This window comes from Poromitra crassiceps, assembly GCF_964638095.1.
Source record: "Poromitra crassiceps genome assembly, contig: HAP1_SCAFFOLD_132, whole genome shotgun sequence".
NCBI classification, from domain to species: domain Eukaryota; kingdom Metazoa; phylum Chordata; class Actinopteri; order Beryciformes; family Melamphaidae; genus Poromitra; species Poromitra crassiceps.
In genome coordinates, this window is record NW_028152229.1 from 550,702 (window position 1) to 561,378 (window position 10,677).

A 10,677-nucleotide genomic window follows, 5' to 3' on the forward strand; every position below is an offset into this window, starting at 1 on the left:
ATCATTTATTTTTCTCTGCTGTCCACCTCTCCTTTTCCATGCCATAGAATGACAAGGCTTGAAATTCACGCCATGTCATTTCTTTTGTCATGCCTTTGTCTTTGTATAAGTCGAGGACTTTACCAGGACAGTAAATGTATTTTCCTCTCACTCCTGGAAACACTGTGTGAACATGTTTGCTGTTTGGGCCCTTAGCTGTGTCCGACAGAAACGGCACATTCTCCCCTGTGGAGAGAATGCTAGTTTCCTTTTCTTTTCAGCTTTGTCCTCCACTCTGCGCTTTGTTAACTGCAGTTCACGCTGAAAGAACTCGGTGTGTGCAAACTCTTCAAAGGCCATTCTGGGATTTGTCAGGCCCTCTGCAGAATAAGCTTTAAACACCTTTGTGGAGCAGTAATGATATCTAACGGGCCCTTGTTGATAAAAGTGATGAATTGATGATCCATCACCTTGGTATCGGGATTTTGGCTGGCCACATGAGAGACATTTTTTTATCTGCCTAGGTTTTTGATGTTGTTGTTGCTGCTGCTGCTGCAATATGTCCTGCACTATTTTATCTATTTTATCCCGTGTTAGTGGCTCTTCAGGTGCTGGTTGTGAGACCAGGTCTGCTGGATTCACAATGGCTGGCGGCAGTGCTACAACTGGGACATGGACTGTCTCGCTTCCCTCAGTTAAACTTTGCCACAGTTTTTGTGTCTGAAAAAGTTTATCTGTACTGGTGTTCAGTGATGAGCTTGTGTTCACCAGTTTAGCCAGGTGTTTTATGTACTGCAAAATATGGTGTTTGGTTGTTGGATGTAGCAGACTGTTTGGATCTGTGGCAGACTGATGGACCATAGTATTGTACTCCTGATCCACAAGCTTCAACATGTTGTTCTGTCCACGGTACTTGTCTAGGAGGCCGTCGATAGCATCTTTCATAGGTGATGTCCAGCGTCGGTGGTCCAACACGAACAGTCGTCCACCAGTCTTGATTGGTCCAGTGCGGGCACTCCTTGGTGAAGACTGCAATGGCAGGGGTGGGGGTGGAATATTTGAGGTTTCTGGAACAAAGAAAATAAAGTTTAATTGATATTTTATTCATATTTATTCAGTTGATGTCCATGAGTATAAAACGTGATTTAAAATGATATTTAAAATGCTGATCCTTGAAATTGGTATCAACTTACCCATTTTAACTGGAGGTTCCATGCTTCCTTGGGACAACATCTGGAGAAACTGGAACACAGGCACAGCAGTGGGTGGTGCTGTGTTTGTGGATGGTGTTGGGCCAGGGGCGAGTGGCACAGCAGTAGGTGGTGCTGTGTTTGTGGATGGTGTTGGGCCAGGGGCGAGTGGCACAGCAGTGGGTGGTGCTGTGTTTGTGGATGGTGTTGGGCCAGGGGCGAGTGGCACAGCAGTGGGTGGTGCTGTGTTTGTGGATGGTGTTGGGCCAGGGGCGAGTGGCACAGCAGTGGGTGGTGCTGTGTTTGTGGATGGTGTTGGGCCAGGGGCGAGTGGCACAGCAGTGGGTGGTGCTGTGTTTGTGGATGGTGTTGGGCCAGGGGCGAGTGGCACAGCAGTGGGTGGTGCTGTGTTTGTGGATGGTGTTGGGCCAGTGGGGAGAGGCATGGACACAGAAGGATCATCTTTGCCACGCACCTTATGTTTGTCCCAATTAAGCAGAACTGGACGACACTCTGGCTCTCTGTATTCAAGGCCAAACCTCTCTCCTGTGTCCCTATCAGAGAGCTGAAGTGCAGGGTACTTCTCCTTTCCCCTTACTCTCTTTGAAGCAGAGTTGAGCTCAGTTATCAGTAATGGATCAAATACAGCTGGGAGGATTACATCTGGCTGCTTGAGGTCCAGAAGCCTTTGGTAGTTCCATCGTGCCACTCCTGTCATGCCCTGGGCCTGGAACAATTCACAGGAAACATGAGTTCCAGTAATCCACTGGGCCTGGTGGAAATGATACCCCTCCTGCTGTGAAGTCCCTCTGACTGGAATCCAGATTGGGACTTTTGCGCCTTCACCAGGGACATGATTAAGCTGCCGAGTTCCCCCATACCTATACATGATTCCCTGTGTGACCTCAGGGTCACTGAGGCACCCACGGAGAATGTGCACCCTCTGGATGCGCCATGTCTTCAGCATGGATGGTTTGAAGAGCGGTGTGTTGTTTGGGTCTGTGGTCAGGTGGAAATGTCGAAGAACGTTCTCCACTCTGTAAACCAGTTCTGTTGGCTGTGGAATTCTAATCCTACAGTGCTGTCTGATGTGCTTTTTTGTAGGATTTGGTGGCTGAATCCCGCAGAACTGATAAGCAGCTTTGAGCTTCTGCAAGTCCTCCTGATCCACGACAGAAAAGGCAGCGGAGAGATCCTGACAAAATGTGCTGTAGAGGGGGTGATGCTCTGAAGTGCACTCCCGTGTGAAACGCCTCATACAGTGAAACAAATCCAACTTGACCACAATGTTGGAGTTGTACTGTGTACGGGATGCACAGGTGTTCTCCACACTCCCAGCAGTGGACTCAGTGATGATGGATGGTGTGGTCCTCCAGGCATCCTCGTAGAGGTGCTCTCCGCGGGCAAGGTCAGGGATTCGGAATGGGGCACAGCAATCCCTGAACACAAGGAGGAGGAACTGATTACTATATATGCTATAAAAAAAATATATAATATAATATATAACCTATTACCCATAGGATTTCAGTAATATTATACCAGTTACTTTATCAAGTAACAAGTTACAATTTGAGTTACCGGTACATTTCTTTTTGATCAAAGCGCATTGAAACAAAGATACAATCATTTCCTAATCAAATTGTGTGTTTTTATGCAACTAATCGCTATAGATGACAATAACAAAGGAAAAGGATAACATTTAGAATTTTGGGCCGGTTTACACCGACTACAATCAGTTTAAATTATATTTCGGGATGGTTCCGGGACGGCGATGTCATTCAGCTACTGCTGTTATTTTGGTGAAAGTAATGCAAAAGTAATGTAATAAATAACGAGTTACTCTACACAGACAGTAATATTGTAAAGTAACATTACTTTCAAATGAAAGTAACTAGTAATATGTAGTATATTCCATTTCGAAAGTAACTTTCCCAACACTGGTTCTGAGTGACAGTAAAAGGACCTGGAGGTATTTCTCACCTGTCTACCCAATGGTAATTGGCCTTCTCCACCCCTGCATCATTGTACCTCTTGGCTAACCCCTGGTACATGGGTTCAACGGACTTCTCTGTCTCAGACTGCACCATCACCCAGGAGACAATCATCCAATTCTCGTTCATAACTGCATAGCTTGACATGGTGCCAGATGACATGGTCACTTTTCGGGCCACCTTCCTGGTGTGATCAGACCGGAAGACCTGTCCAAATGTGCCCTGCAAGATTTTAGTCATCGCTGGTTCTTGGCACTTGTACTCATCAATGAGGCAGTCAGTCAGGTAGAAAGCAGAGACAGAGGTCCCATACCACCCATCTCTGTCAAGATAGGCTCCAAAAGACTGTGGCGTAGACTGTGGCGTGTCGTCCTTCTTCTGCCCATAGACCCCAGCATCAGCATCCCAGAGGTTCTCTATGCTCCAGATGTATGCCAGATGAGCTTGTTCATATTTAAGGTGCATCAGCTCATTTACCTGGTTTGCCATGTCTGAGGGTGACTTGCCAGTGCGCCTCAGCTCCCAAAGCACTGACTTACAAATGGCCTTGTGGTAAGTTAAGGATGCTGGTATAATGTGTGTGAACCGCTTTGGCAGCTTATCCAGCCACAGAGGATTGTCAGCAAACCAAATCTTCTGGCACGCCCTGCAGCGAAGGCGTGAAGCAAATATGTAGTATTGTCCACTCGTGCCAACGATCACTCGAGGCCTACCAACACCGCCTGAGACAATATCTGGCATTGGACAACCATGAAGACACGGGAGGACGTAATTATTTCTCAGTCTCACCATGATGTCATTCTCTGGTTTCCAAATAAAAAATGGATGGAGCTGAAAGAAATTGCGCGATGGGAGCGCTGACACAGTCTCAATGAGTTCTGCCTGTGGAGGGCAACGCCATAATGAAAGGGCATTTCCAGGCTTGAGCTTATGTTGATGGCCAGGCCACAGTCCCAGAGATTCCAGCTCCATCTTCATCCACATTTTCTGATGATGGGAACAGGTCCAACGGTGTATATCCTTCTCTGGTGTCTGTGTCGGTGGGGGAACAGCAACAGCAACCACAGGAGCAGCTGTGGGAACAAGGATAAAAATAAAAATTTACATAATTAGTGACATCATTTATACATATTCCATTATGAGTGAAAAAAGCATCATCTGCACACTCAAATCTGTGCAAAAAAATCATGTTTATTGCAAGCTTTCGGTCATAGACCTTCTTCAGGAAGCCTTGAAGAATGACTGACCGAAAGCTTGCAATAAACACGATTTTTGCACACATTTGAGTGTGCAGATGCTGCTTTTTTTCCCACTCATTTGGATACTCTAAAGCTCCAGCACCTCAGCAAAGTCTGATACAGATGAGCAGTGGTCTTTTCACCATTTTGATACATTCTATTATTATCACAGATTGTACAATACTTGAAAACATATTCTGTCCACAGTAACATCTTCAGCGTAGTTATAAAACCTCTTACTGTGTGGTGTCTCTGGTGTATGAGGGTCCAGTCTGTCTCTCTCTGAGGGACCAACAGCAGAAGGACCAGCTGACAAGGAGGACAAGGAGAACATTCACACATTTTAATTTCTTATTCAGTTGAGTTTTATCAGTATTACCTTTCACATTTAACATTTCTTCCGTGCTCGGAAACGGAACAGAGTGCACTTGCGTCATCAACTATGCCTGGAGTTTATCCTTGCTCCGTGTGTTGTCTATGAGGTTCGGAACGGTTGGCTTTCCCACTGGCAAGTGTTCCGTGCCCGTGCACGCCAGGGCGCTCCCCAGACCACCTTTTCAAGTGGATCCTGTCAGGGTTCTCTGTTGCGCGACCGAGTGTGGAACGGAACGCAACGTTCACACTCGTCAAATGTTTCCGAAACTGGGGGCAATTTGAAGACAAGTGTGCTCGGGAACGGTACCGGGGCGCCAGTCAGAAAGCCCCATACGAGTCATATGGGCCACAGTTTAAAAGTGAATATGAAAGTCAGCCCATGATACACACCTGGTGCTGAGACAGTCCTCTCGGTTTGCTGCGGACTTCCAAGCTCTTTCACCATAAACTGCAGCTCAGGAGGAAGCGGCACAGGTCTCTTCACTGTAGGCATGACAGGAGATGCAAGGACAGAAAGACAAGGACAGAAAGACAATGGGATAACAAGAGGCATTCATCAGCCAGTGATTTAAATACAATAGTGCACGAGAATGTATTTATAGGATTAATAGAAATATATTGCAGATGGAGAGCCAAATTATACTGCAATTACCATCTACTAGTTTCTTGTGCACTTTCCTTTGGGTGTCAGCAGGTGGAGCACTTCGTCTGGACACTGAAGCAGATGGCCCTAAAACAGACATTATTTACTTAGAAACATGAAACAATCGGTCTTGGTAAATGCACAAACTACCAAAAATTGGCTTCACCTGCTAAGTCTTATAAATTCAAGGCATACTTCATTCTGATATTTAAAAAAATGTAATGGTAATATAATGGACACACTTGATTCATATACACATTTCTGTGTGGGTTGAAGTTCAATCATAATAATCTATTTGAGCCTTTATTAGTCTAAGCAGGGGAAGCAAGATGACTTTTCATACTTTAAATAACATGCACGAAGGGGGGGGGGGGATCAACTTACCCTCACCGTTGAGATCAATTCATGAACCCTATTCGTTAGTAGGAAGATCAGCATGCAAACACAATATTAGTGGAACATGGACAGAACATGGACAGAACGTGGACAGAACATGGACAGAACATGGACAGAACATGGACAGAACATGGACAGAACGTGGACAGAACGTGGACAGAACATGGACAGAACATGGACAGAACATGGACAGAACATGGACAGAACACAAAAGGGACGGTTTAATTCATGGATCCGTTTTGGAGAGCAATTCATTGTGGCTCGATCCAAAAGGCGTGGACTTTTACTAAACCTGTTTTCTTTTGTGTGGCGTGTCCTGGTACAGCAGATGATGATGATGATGATGCTGATGATGATGATGTAAAAGCAGCAGCTGGCAACACACAAAAAGATCCAATCATATAGCAGACTCACATTCAACCATTGAGCCTAAATCTAATTTGAATCTTCAGTCACTAGGTAATTACACTTTTTTTATGTAAATAATACAAAACAACACATTTTGGGCATACTGGGAAAAACACCTACTCATGACTTCAGGTGCACTTGAGGCAAGAACTGGTGGACAGGAGACCGAGGTGGACTCTTTCTTTCTCAGGTACTGCTGCAGTCTGTACCTCTGAGTCCCTGGAAAAGACTTAGTCCCCATGATGGAGGCTGCATAGCCATCAGCCCTGCTGTCCCACACCTCCCCCCAGGTGCTCTTGGCACGGGAGCCAAAGCCAACCAGCTCGTCATCGTCTGAGGCTGCTGGAGGTGGGGGAGGTGGGGGCTTTTCCCACTCACAACAAAGAACAGATTTGATTTGGTCAAAGCTGAAGGCATAATAAACAAATGACAACAAGCTGGCCTTGCTGTGCCCCTCAGTCATAAACATTCCTGCAGCCTCTTCCTTCTCTGTCTGCTTGATGAGGTGGATTGTGTAGCCTACGTCATTTTCCAAAAGCCACCGGAAAGATTTTCCCTTATATTTACCAAACTGCAGGATGTATTCCCCCAGCACCTCTGTGCTGTCTGAGGCATCCCCCCCTCTCTGACGGACCACAGTCAGGGCATTTTGTCTCACAATTTCCTCCCTCAGAGGTGCAGACATGTCCTGCAGAGAAGGGTTGTCCTGGAGCAGTTTAGCTGCATCAGTTGGATCCTGGCGAAGACACCCTTGAGGTCCCTTGCAGAAAGCAACGGTGATCCTCCCAGGAAAAAAACTGAATTTTTTTTGCATGCTGGCCTGTGACATAAGGAGGAAGGAAAAGAGAGAGAGAGAGAGAGAGAGAGAGAGAGAGAGAGAGAGAGAGAGAGAGAGAGAGAGAGAGAGAGAATTAGATATTCAAAATTATAGAGCTCAGATCAGCTTTATTGGTGAAGTATGCAGAAGGAATACAAGGAAATTGACTCCGGTATACTTTGCTCTCAATGTCCTTACACGAAAAAGAAAACGAACAAACAAGGACAGCAATCAAAGGCACATAAAGCTATTTGACTGCTATTTCCATACATCCGTGTATATGTAATATATATATATATATATATATATATATATATATATATATATATATATATATATATAGATATATATATATATAGATAGATATAGATAGAGCCCACAGATCAATGTCATTCAACATCCAAAGCTCCGACTACATACAGTATCTGCCCCATTTTTTATCTACTACTTTGTCAAAAAGTCACTTACCTGTTTTAGACAAATCAAATGCCATGTACCCAGTAGTTGCTGAGCTGGATGTCACCTCTGTTCTTCTCCACTCCATTCACTCTGACACTGAATGAAAAGTTGAGGAGAGAGACTTTGAAGAGAGTAGAGGAGGAGAGATGTCAATAATCGACAGCCAATGAGATAGCAGCAGTTTTGTCTGCTCCCCTTGGCACTGAACTGCTGCATTCAACTTGAACATGACAGGGAGGTGAGAATCCACATCAGTTCAGTCTGAAATGTGGATTTATTTTAGTTTTGCATATCGCAAGGCCCAAAGTATAATATGTAATACTGTAATCCCTGTGGGCAGCCTCTGTATGATTTGTTTTGAGTCAACTTGTTGTAAATTACAACCTTGAATTTTAAGCATGGTCCTCACCCTCCCAGACACCATAACGTGTAGATGGTAGTCAACCTGCTATTTGACCTGCTCTGACAAAAATCACTCACATGTAGCAATGGGCCGTTTGTGTAGAAACCCTGTTGAAACGTGATTTTATGAGAAAATATTGATTTAGGCTTTTTAGGCGTTTCACCCGATGTGAGCAAATAAAGCATTTTGAAGCTAATAAATTGTAGAGTGACAAGCAAAACAAACTTACTTTGTCATACTTGGAGCCCGTTTTTCTCAAAAACATAGTTTTGAAACAGTCAAGACATATTTGGGTGTATGTCACTCAATCTTTGGACTACAAAGATCATTTTCATATCACCAGAAAGCTTACATTCTCCTCTTACAACAGTGTATAAAACGCAAAATGTGCTTCAGGGTCAATGTAACGGATTTTGATAGAGCACGTCACATATTAAAATAGCCTTTAACCTCACCCCAGCTTCAAATATTACACTGTGCACCTCAGATAGGTTAAGGTGATTTGTGACATGAAATTACAAATCAAGGGAATCCGATTCCTTGAACAGTTTAATCCAACTATTTGTATTTCACAGCAATATCCAACATGTACGACACTGTTTGATTACAATTGAAACATTCTTTACTTAATTAACTAGCACACACCCACACATACACACATACACACACACACACACACACACACCCACACACAGTCACAGTGTGGGCCAGAGTTCAAGGGGGGTCTTGACACTTGTGAGATCACCCGCCCACCACTTTCTCGGGCCTTTTTAGGTGTGATGGGGCTGTTCAAACAGTGTCTTTGAACAGAGCGAGCGTGAGCGCGTGCGCACACACACACACACACACACACACACACACACACACACACACACACACACACACACACACACACACACACACACACACACACACACACACACACACACACACACACAGGTTTTGTACTTCAGTGAAGGTCCATTCTAACATCAATCCAATGTAGCTAACTATCAAGTATATCAAATCATAAATAATGACATCCTATTCTTGCCTTAAAACAAAGGTTTGAATCCATGGATTTACATGGGAATAAACCGTTGGGAGTTTTACAGTTGTGAAAAAAAGAAAACAAAAAAGATGAAAGATGTAGCCTGACATCACCAGACCAATTCACAACTCAACTTAGATCGTTAGGTTTTCTTCTATACTCACAACTCACAACTCACAACTCAACTGCTACAGCACATAAAACGTGCTAGATTTGTCCGGTTCTCGGGCGAACAAAGCTGCAGATCTGACCTGTGATTCCATGGCTACCATGCAGTGGACAAATTGCATCTGGGTCACAGTGAGGGGAAAACAACACCTCAAACTTTGTTATGTTTCAAGGAGAGAATGAACGCTTGTTGGAAGAACAAAAAAAGGTACAGGTTAACAATATAAAACCAAACAAATGAGCCAAATTTTAACATTAGCCACTGGCTACAGGTGACAACCTCAGTGCATGGACATACGCTCTGAGTGACAAATATTTTAAGTAACAGCATCCCTCTCCTGCAACCAATATATCCACTAAACAGAGCAGTTAACTCCATGCTACATGCTCCTGCCAGTTCAGCTCCAAGCTTTACATTGCTGTCAGTATGCAGCTGCTACTGGAAAGATTGGGCTGATGATGGGAGAGTAACTGTTTAAAGGAATGGGGCAGAGAACCGATAGTGTCTCTTTAGTGTGTGCATTTAGGTTGATGTGTCACTTTCCTTTCTCAGCAACCCATCTCTGTTTTTCTGTTTCATAAAAAGCAGAGGCATGGAACTCCCACCAGGTCATCTTCTCTCTCATGCCCTGAGGTTGGTATATAGAGAATACCTTTTCAGGGCAATAAACATATTTCCCTGCCACGCCTGGGAATACAATGTGTACGTGTGGACTATTAGGGCCTTGTTTTAATGCCATGCGGCAGAATCTGCATAAAGGTCCTTTCGGAGGTTCTTCTGGAGGTTCTTCTGTGCGTTTCCTCTTTTTTTGGTGTTCCTCAACTCTCTGCTTTGTTGCCTCAATTTCTCTCTGAAAGAAGGGAGTTTGGAAGAACTCCTGAAAGGACATTTTTGGGTTTGTGAGACCCTCTGCTCTGTAAATGTTGTACACTTTGGATGAGCAATAAAAGTATCTAACTTGTCCACCCTGGTAGAAAAAGTGAATAGAGGAGCCATCACCTTCATAGCGCGACTTGGGTTGGCCACATGAGAGGCATGTCTTCGTCCTCTTTCGTTGGGGCTGAGGTGGCTGTGGTGGAAGCAGGCCAGGCTGTGGTGGAAGCAGGCCAGGCTGTGGTGGAAGCAGGCCAGGCTGTGGTGGAAGTAGGGATGAAATGATTAGCACTGATAAACTGTGATACATTTCCAGATAATAGTATTACGGTTTAAAATAAATGGGAGCTAGAGCTCTGTCTGTCTCTCTGTTTCTCTGTCTGTCCCACTGAAGACATCATCAATTCAGTCACACACACACAAAGTCACAAGAGAGACTGAGGGGAGAGGGAGAGGAGGAGATGGAGGGAGAGAGAAGAGAGGGGTAGAGAGCTTGAGGGAGAGAGAGGGAGACATTGTGCGCACGCCAATAGGGCAGGCAAGGCCACACAGCAGCCGAGCTGCAGGCAAGGCCGCACAGTGGCCGAGCTGCGAATGCGAGTTGCAGGGCCAGCTCGGCGAGCTGCAGGACAGGCGAGGCCGCGCATTGGCCGAGCTAGTTATCTATAAAACCAAACTTTGGTTACAGCGCTTTGAAAAACACTGT

The 10,677-nt window shown here is 44.8% G+C and overlaps 1 long non-coding RNA gene across 1 annotated transcript; it reads right to left on the reverse strand.

Moving 5' to 3' along the window:
- Positions 1–3,986: 3,986 nt before the first annotated feature.
- On the reverse strand, positions 3,987–5,477 carry LOC310800912. Its single transcript, XR_014553918.1, has 4 exons — positions 5,426–5,477; positions 5,164–5,256; positions 4,639–4,707; positions 3,987–4,233 (listed from the first exon to the last, which is right to left on the reverse strand). It is a non-coding gene; the product is annotated as an uncharacterized lncRNA (long non-coding RNA).
- Positions 5,478–10,677: the final 5,200 nt, after the last annotated feature.